Source organism: Lissotriton vulgaris, chromosome 6 (genome assembly GCF_964263255.1).
Source record: "Lissotriton vulgaris chromosome 6, aLisVul1.2, whole genome shotgun sequence".
NCBI lineage: Eukaryota > Metazoa > Chordata > Amphibia > Caudata > Salamandridae > Lissotriton > Lissotriton vulgaris.
This window is the reverse complement of record NC_141694.1, coordinates 1,883,055,486-1,883,065,298: the sequence shown is the minus strand read 5'-3', so window position 1 is coordinate 1,883,065,298 and position 9,813 is coordinate 1,883,055,486.

The window sequence follows — 9,813 nt, the reverse complement described above, 5'->3', positions numbered from 1 at the left end:
GAACTAAAAAAGCCATGTCCTTCCCAGAACGGAATCAAGCATCCGAGGACCGGACCGGTTTCGAGGTAACACCTCTCATCAGCCCGGCTAGCTTGACTCCAGTGGTGTGGAGTGCCTGGGACCCACGTCTGGGCATCCCCAGCGCACTTATGGCGGTATTGCAAACAAAACAGGTGATGGACCGAATGTGGATCAATGTCACACATTCACCCCAGTCCAAAGATCTGGGCCCAAATCCATCATTTTTTTGCACTCCACACCACCCTGGGTTAGACAATGGCGATATGCAAATCAGCTCTGACCCTGTGCCCCATGGGAACAGTCCAGTCCGAACTACAAAAGCCATGTCCTTCCCAGAACGGAATCAAGCATCCGAGGACCGGACCGGTTTCGAGGTAACACCTCTCATCAGCCCGGCTAGCTTGACTTCAGTGGTGTGGAGTGCCTGGGACCCACGTCTGGGCATCCCCAGCGCACTTATGGCGGTATTGCAAACAAAACAGGTGATGGACCGAATGTGGATCAATGTCACACATTCACCCCAGTCCAAAGATCTGGGCCCAAATCCATCATTTTTTTGCACTCCACACCACCCTGGGTTAGACAATGGCGATATGCAAATCAGCTCTGACCCTGTGCCCCATGGGAACAGTCCAGTCCGAACTACAAAAGCCATGTCCTTCCCAGAACGGAATCAAGCATCCGAGGACCGGACCGGTTTCGAGGTAACACCTCTCATCAGCCCGGCTAGCTTGACTCCAGTGGTGTGGAGTGCCTGGGACCCACGTCTGGGCATCCCCAGCGCACTTATGGCGGTACTGCAAACAAAACAGGTGATGGACCGAATGTGGATCAATGTCACACATTCACCCCAGTCCAAAGATCTGGGCCCAAATCCATCATTTTTTTGCACTCCACACCACCCTGGGTTAGACAATGGCGATATGCAAATCAGCTCTGACCCTGTGCCCCATGGGAACAGTCCAGTCCGAACTACAAAAGCCATGTCCTTCCCAGAACGGAATCAAGCATCCGAGGACCGGACCGGTTTCGAGGTAACACCTCTCATCAGCCCGGCTAGCTTGACTCCAGTGGTGTGGAGTGCCTGGGACCCACGTCTGGGCATCCCCAGCACACTTATGGCGGTATTGCAAACAAAACAGGTGATGGACCGAATGTGGATCAATGTCACACATTCACCCCAGTCCAAAGATCTGGGCCCAAATCCATCGTTTTTTTGCACTCCACACCACCCTGGGTTAGACAATGGCGATATGCAAATCAGCTCTGACCCTGTGCCCCATGGGAACAGTCCAGTCCGAACTACAAAAGCCATGTCCTTCCCAGAACGGAATCAAGCATCCGAGGACCGGACCGGTTTCGAGGTAACACCTCTCATCAGCCCGGCTAGCTTGACTCCAGTGGTGTGGAGTGCCTGGGACCCACGTCTGGGCATCCCCAGCGCACTTATGGTGGTATTGCAAACAAAACAGGTGATGGACCGAATGTGGATCAATGTCACACATTCACCCCAGTCCAAAGATCTGGGCCCAAATCCATCGTTTTTTTGCACTCCACACCACCCTGGGTTAGACAATGGCGATATGCAAATCAGCTCTGACCCTGTGCCCCATGGGAACAGTCCAGTCCGAACTACAAAAGCCATGTCCTTCCCAGAACGGAATCAAGCATCCGAGGACCGGACCGGTTTTGAGGTAACACCTCTCATCAGCCCGGCTAGCTTGACTCCAGTGGTGTGGAGTGCCTGGGACCCACGTCTGGGCATCCCCAGCGCACTTATGGCGGTATTGCAAACAAAACAGGTGATGGACCGAATGTGGATCAATGTCACACATTCACCCCAGTCCAAAGATCTGGGCCCAAATCCATCATTTTTTTGCACTCCACACCACCCTGGGTTAGACAATGGCGATATGCAAATCAGCTCTGACCCTGTGCCCCATGGGAACAGTCCAGTCCGAACTACAAAAGCCATGTCCTTCCCAGAACGGAATCAAGCATCCGAGGACCGGACCGGTTTCGAGGTAACACCTCTCATCAGCCCGGCTAGCTTGACTCCAGTGGTGTGGAGTGCCTGGGACCCACGTCTGGGCATCCCCAGCGCACTTATGGTGGTATTGCAAACAAAACAGGTGATGGACCGAATGTGGATCAATGTCACACATTCACCCCAGTCCAAAGATCTGGGCCCAAATCCATCATATTTTTGCACTCCACACCACCCTGGGTTAGACAATGGCGATATGCAAATCAGCTCTGACCCTGTGCCCCATGGGAACAGTCCAGTCCGAACTACAAAAGCCATGTCCTTCCCAGAACGGAATCAAGCATCCGAGGACCGGACCGGTTTCGAGGTAACACCTCTCATCAGCCCGGCTAGCTTGACTCCAGTGGTGTGGAGTGCCTGGGACCCACGTCTGGGCATCCCCAGCGCACTTATGGCGGTATTGCAAACAAAACAGGTGATGGACTGAATGTGGATCAATGTCACACATTCACCCCAGTCCAAAGATCATGGCCCAAATCCATCATTTTTTGCACTCCACACCACCCTGGGTTAGACAATGGCGATATGCAAATCAGCTCTGACCCTGTGCCCCATGGGAACAGTCCAGTCCGAACTACAAAAGCCATGTCCTTCCCAGAACGGAATCAAGCATCCGAGGACCGGACCGGTTTCGAGGTAACACCTCTCATCAGCCCGGCTAGCTTGACTCCAGTGGTGTGGAGTGCCTGGGACCCACGTCTGGGCATCCCCAGCACACTTATGGCAGTATTGCAAACAAAACAGGTGATGGACCGAATGTGGATCAATGTCACACATTCACCCCAGTCCAAAGATCTGGGCCTAAATCCATCGTTTTTTTGCACTCCACACCACCCTGGGTTAGACAATGGCGATATGCAAATCAGCTCTGACCCTGTGCCCCATGGGAACAGTCCAGTCCGAACTACAAAAGCCATGTCCTTCCCAGAACGGAATCAAGCATCCGAGGACCGGACCGGTTTCGAGGTAACACCTCTCATCAGCCCGGCTAGCTTGACTCCAGTGGTGTGGAGTGCCTGGGACCCATGTCTGGGCATCCCCAGCGCACTTATGGCGGTATTGCAAACAAAACAGGTGATGGACCGAATGTGGATCAATGTCACACATTCACCCCAGTCCAAAGATCTGGGCCCAAATCCATCGTTTTTTTGCACTCCACACCACCCTGGGTTAGACAATGGCGATATGCAAATCAGCTCTGACCCTGTGCCCCATGGGAACAGTCCAGTCCAAACTACAAAAGCCATGTCCTTCCCAGAACGGAATCAAGCATCCGAGGACCGGACCGGTTTCGAGGTAACACCTCTCATCAGCCCGGCTAGGTTGACTCCAGTGGTGTGGAGTGCCTGGGACCCACGTCTGGGCATCCCCAGCGCACTTATGGCGGTATTGTAAACAAAACAGGTGATGGACCGAATGTGGATCAATGTCACACATTCACCCCAGTCCAAAGATCTGGGCCCAAATCCATCATTTTTTTGCACTCCACACCACCCTGGGTTAGACAATGGCGATATGCAAATCAGCTCTGACCCTGTGCCCCATGGGAACAGTCCAGTCCGAACTACAAAAGCCATGTCCTTCCCAGAACGGAATCAAGCATCCGAGGACCGGACCGGTTTCAAGGTAACACCTCTCATCAGCCCGGCTAGCTTGACTCCAGTGGTGTGGAGTGCCTGGGACCCACGTCTGGGCATCCCCAGCGCACTTATTGCAGTATTGCAAACAAAACAGGTGATGGACCGAATGTGGATCAATGTCACACATTCACCCCAGTCCAAACATCTGGGCCCAAATCCATCGTTTTTTTGCACTAAACACCACCCTGGGTTAGACAATGGCGATATGCAAATCAGCTCTGACCCTGTGCCCCATGGGAACAGTAAAGTCCGAACTACAAAAGCCATGTCCTTCCCAGAACGGAATCAAGCATCCGAGGACCGGACCGGTTTCGAGGTAACACCTCTCATCAGCCCGGCTAGCTTGACTCCAGTGGTGTGGAGTGCCTGGGACCCACGTCTGGGCATCCCCAGCGCACTTATGGCGGTATTGCAAACAAAACAGGTGATGGACCGAATGTGGATCAATGTCACACATTCACCCCAGTCCAAAGATCTGGGCCCAAATCCATCATTTTATTGCACTCCACACCACCCTGGGTTAGACAATGGCGATATGCAAATCAGCTCTGACCCTGTGCCCCATGGGAACAGTCCAGTCCGAACTACAAAAGCCATGTCCTTCCCAGAACGGAATCAAGCATCCGAGGACCGGACCGGTTTCGAGGTAACACCTCTCATCAGCCCGGCTAGCTTGACTCCAGTGGTGTGGAGTGCCTGGGACCCACGTCTGGGCATCCCCAGCGCACTTATGGCGGTATTGCAAACAAAACAGGTGATGGACCGAATGTGGATCAATGTCACACATTCACCCCAGTCCAAAGATCTGGGCCCAAATCCATCGTTTTTTTGCACTCCACACCACCCTGGGTTAGACAATGGCGATATGCAAATCAGCTCTGACCCTGTGCCCCATGGGAACAGTCCAGTCCGAACTACAAAAGCCATGTCCTTCCCAGAACGGAATCAAGCATCCGAGGACCGGACCGGTTTCGAGGTAACACCTCTCATCAGCCCGGCTAGCTTGACTCCAGTGGTGTGGAGTGCCTGGGACCCACGTCTGGGCATCCCCAGCGCACTTATTGCAGTATTGCAAACAAAACAGGTGATGGACCGAATGTGGATCAATGTCACACATTCACCCCAGTCCAAACATCTGGGCCCAAATCCATCGTTTTTTTGCACTCCACACCACCCTGGGTTAGACAATGGCGATATGCAAATCAGCTCTGACCCTGTGCCCCATGGGAACAGTCCAGTCCGAACTACAAAAGCCATGTCCTTCCCAGAACGGAATCAAGCATCCGAGGACCGGACCGGTTTCGAGGTAACACCTCTCATCAGCCCGGCTAGCTTGACTCCAGTGGTGTGGAGTGCCTGGGACCCACGTCTGGGCATCCCCAGCGCACTTATGGCGGTATTGCAAACAAAATAGGTGATGGACCGAATGTGGATCAATGTCACACATTCACCCCAGTCCAAAGATCTGGGCCCAAATCCATCGTTTTTTTTGCACTCCACACCACCCTGGGTTAGACAATGGCGATATGCAAATCAGCTCTGACCCTGTGCCCCATGGGAACAGTAAAGTCCGAACTACAAAAGCCATGTCCTTCCCAGAACGGAATCAAGCATCCGAGGACCGGACCGGTTTCGAGGTAACACCTCTCATCAGCCCGGCTAGCTTGACTCCATTGGTGTGGAGTGCCTGGGACCCACGTCTGGGCATCCCCAGCGCACTTATGGCGGTATTGCAAACAAAACAGGTGATGGACCGAATGTGGATCAATGTCACACATTCACCCCAGTCCAAAGATCTGGGCCCAAATCCATCATTTTTTTGCACTCCACACCACCCTGGGTTAGACAATGGCGATATGCAAATCAGCTCTGACCCTGTGCCCCATGGGAACAGTCCAGTCTGAACTACAAAAGCCATGTCCTTCCCAGAACGGAATCAAGCATCCGAGGACCGGACCGGTTTCGAGGTAACACCTCTCATCAGCCCGGCTAGCTTGACTCCAGTGGTGTGAAGTGCCTGGGACCCACGTCTGGGCATCCCCAGCGCACTTATGGCGGTATTGCAAACAAAACAGGTGATGGACCGAATGTGGATCAATGTCACACATTCACCCCAGTCCAAAGATCTGGGCCCAAATCCATCGTTTTTTTGCACTCCACACCACCCTGGGTTAGACAATGGCGATATGCAAATCAGCTCTGACCCTGTGCCCCATGGGAACAGTCCAGTCCGAACTACAAAAGCCATGTCCTTCCCAGAACGGAATCAAGCATCCGAGGACCGGACCGGTTTCGAGGTAACACCTCTCATCAGCCCGGCTAGCTTGACTCCAGTGGTGTGGAGTGCCTGGGACCCACGTCTGGGCATCCCCAGCGCCCTTATGGCGGTATTGCAAACAAAACAGGTGATGGACCGAATGTGGATCAATGTCACACATTCACCCCAGTCCAAAGATCTGGGCCCAAATCCATCGTTTTTTTGCACTCCACACCACCCTGGGTTAGACAATGGCGATATGCAAATCAGCTCTGACCCTGTGCCCCATGGGAACAGTCCAGTCCGAACTACAAAAGCCATGTCCTTCCCAGAACGGAATCAAGCATCCGAGGACCGGACCGGTTTCGAGGTAACACCTCTCATCAGCCCGGCTAGCTTGACTCCAGTGGTGTGGAGTGCCTGGGACCCACGTCTGGGCATCCCCAGCGCACTTATTGCAGTATTGCAAACAAAACAGGTGATGGACCGAATGTGGATCAATGTCACACATTCACCCCAGTCCAAACATCTGGGCCCAAATCCATCGTTTTTTTGCACTCCACACCACCCTGGGTTAGACAATGGCGATATGCAAATCAGCTCTGACCCTGTGCCCCATGGGAACAGTCCAGTCCGAACTACAAAAGCCATGTCCTTCCCAGAACGGAATCAAGCACCCGAGGACCAGCCCGGTTTCGAGGTACCACCTCTCATCAGCCCGGCTAGCTTGACTCCAGTGGTGTGGAGTGCCTGGGACCCACGTCTGGGCATCCCCAGCGCACTTATGGCGGTATTGCAAACAAAACAGGTGATGGACCGAATGTGGATCAATGTCACACATTCACCCCAGTCCGAAGATCTGGGCCCAAATCCATCGTTTTTTTTGCACTCCACACCACCCTGGGTTAGACAATGGCGATATGCAAATCAGCTCTGACCCTGTGCCCCATGGGAACAGTAAAGTCCGAACTACAAAAGCCATGTCCTTCCCAGAACGGAATCAAGCATCCGAGGACCGGACCGGTTTCGAGGTACCACCTCTCATCAGCCCGGCTAGCTTGACTCCAGTGGTGTGGAGTGCCTGGGACCCACGTCTGGGCATCCCCAGCGCACTTATGGCGGTATTGCAAACAAAACATGTGATGGACCGAATGTGGATCAATGTCACACATTCACCCCAGTCCAAAGATCTGGGCCCAAATCCATCATTTTTTTGCACTCCACACCACCCTGGGTTAGACAATGGCGATATGCAAATCAGCTCTGACCCTGTGCCCCATGGGAACAGTCCAGTCCGAACTACAAAAGCCATGTCCTTCCCAGAACGGAATCAAGCATCCGAGGACCGGACCGGTTTCGAGGTAACACCTCTCATCAGCCCGGCTAGCTTGACTCCAGTGGTGTGGAGTGCCTGGGACCCACATCTGGGCATCCCCAGCACACTTATGGCGGTATTGCAAACAAAACAGGTGATGGACCGAATGTGGATCAATGTCACACATTCACCCCAGTCCAAAGATCTGGGCCCAAATCCATCATTTTTTTGCACTCCTCGCCACCCTGGGTTAGACAATGGCGATATGCAAATCAGCTCTGACCCTGTGCCCCATGGGAACAGTCCAGTCCGAACTACAAAAGCCATGTCCTTCCCAGAACGGAATCAAGCATCCGAGGACCGGACCGGTTTTGAGGTAACACCTCTCATCAGCCCGGCTAGCTTGACTCCAGTGGTGTGGAGTGCCTGGGACCCACGTCTGGGCATCCCCAGCGCACTTATGGCAGTATTGCAAACAAAACAGGTGATGGACCGAATGTGGATCAATGTCACACATTCACCCCAGTCCAAAGATCTGGGCCCAAATCCATCGTTTTTTTGCACTCCACACCACCCTGGGTTAGACAATGGCGATATGCAAATCAGCTCTGACCCTGTGCCCCATGGGAACAGTCCAGTCCGAACTACAAAAGCCATGTCCTTCCCAGAACGGAATCAAGCATCCGAGGACCGGACCGGTTTCGAGGTAACACCTCTCATCAGCCCGGCTAGCTTGACTCCAGTGGTGTGGAGTGCCTGGGACCCACGTCTGGGCATCCCCAGCGCACTTATGGCGGTATTGCAAACAAAACAGGTGATGGACCGAATGTGGATCAATGTCACACATTCACCCCAGTTCAAAGATCTGGGCCCAAATCCATCGTTTTCTTGCACTCCACACCACCCTGGGTTAGACAATGGTGATATGCAAATCAGCTCTGACCCTGTGCCCCATGGGAACAGTCCAGTCCGAACTACAAAAGCCATGTCCTTCCCAGAACGGAATCAAGCATCCGAGGACCGGACCGGTTTCGAGGTAACACCTCTCATCAGCCCGGCTAGCTTGACTCCAGTGGTGTGGAGTGCCTGGGACCCACGTCTGGGCATCCCCAGCGCACTTATGGCGGTATTGCAAACAAAACAGGTGATGGACCGAATGTGGATCAATGTCACACATTCACCCCAGTCCAAAGATCTGGGCCCAAATCCATCGTTTTTTTGCACTCCACACCAACCTGGGTTAGACAATGGCGATATGCAAATCAGCTCTGACCCTGTGCCCCATGGGAACAGTCCAGTCCGAACTACAAAAGCCATGTCCTTCCCAGAACGGAATCAAGCATCCGAGGACCGGACCGGTTTCGAGGTAACACCTCTCATCAGCCCGGCTAGCTTGACTCCAGTGGTGTGGAGTGCCTGGGACCCACGTCTGGGCATCCCCAGCGCACTTATTGCGGTATTGCAAACAAAACAGGTGATGGACCGAATGTGGATCAATGTCACACATTCACCCCAGTCCAAAGATCTGGGCCCAAATCCATCGTTTTTTTGCACTCCACACCACCCTGGGTTAGACAATGGCGATATGCAAATCAGCTCTGACCCTGTGCCCCATGGGAACAGTCCAGTCCGAACTACAAAAGCCATGTCCTTCCCAGAACGGAATCAAGCATCCGAGGACCGGACCGGTTTCGAGGTAACACCTCTCATCAGCCCGGCTAGCTTGACTCCAGTGGTGTGGAGTGCCTGGGACCCACATCTGGGCATCCCCAGCACACTTATGGCGGTATTGCAAACAAAACAGGTGATGGACCGAATGTGGATCAATGTCACACATTCACCCCAGTCCAAAGATCTGGGCCCAAATCCATCATTTTTTTGCACTCCACGCCACCCTGGGTTAGACAATGGCGATATGCAAATCAGCTCTGACCCTGTGCCCCATGGGAACAGTCCAGTCCGAACTACAAAAGCCATGTCCTTCCCAGAACGGAATCAAGCATCCGAGGACCGGACCGGTTTTGAGGTAACACCTCTCATCAGCCCGGCTAGCTTGACTCCAGTGGTGTGGAGTACCTGGGACCCACGTCTGGGCATCCCCAGCGCACTTATGGCAGTATTGCAAACAAAACAGGTGATGGACCGAATGTGGATCAATGTCACACATTCACCCCAGTCCAAAGATCTGGGCCCAAATCCATCGTTTTTTTGCACTCCACACCACCCTGGGTTAGACAATGGCGATATGCAAATCAGCTCTGACCCTGTGCCCCATGGGAACAGTCCAGTCCGAACTACAAAAGCCATGTCCTTCCCAGAACGGAATCAAGCATCCGAGGACCGGACCGGTTTCGAGGTAACACCTCTCATCAGCCCGGCTAGCTTGACTCCAGTGGTGTGGAGTGCCTGGGACCCACGTCTGGGCATCCCCAGCGCACTTATGGCGGTATTGCAAACAAAACAGGTGATGGACCGAATGTGGATCAATGTCACACATTCACCCCAGTTCAAAGATCTGGGCCCAAATCCATCG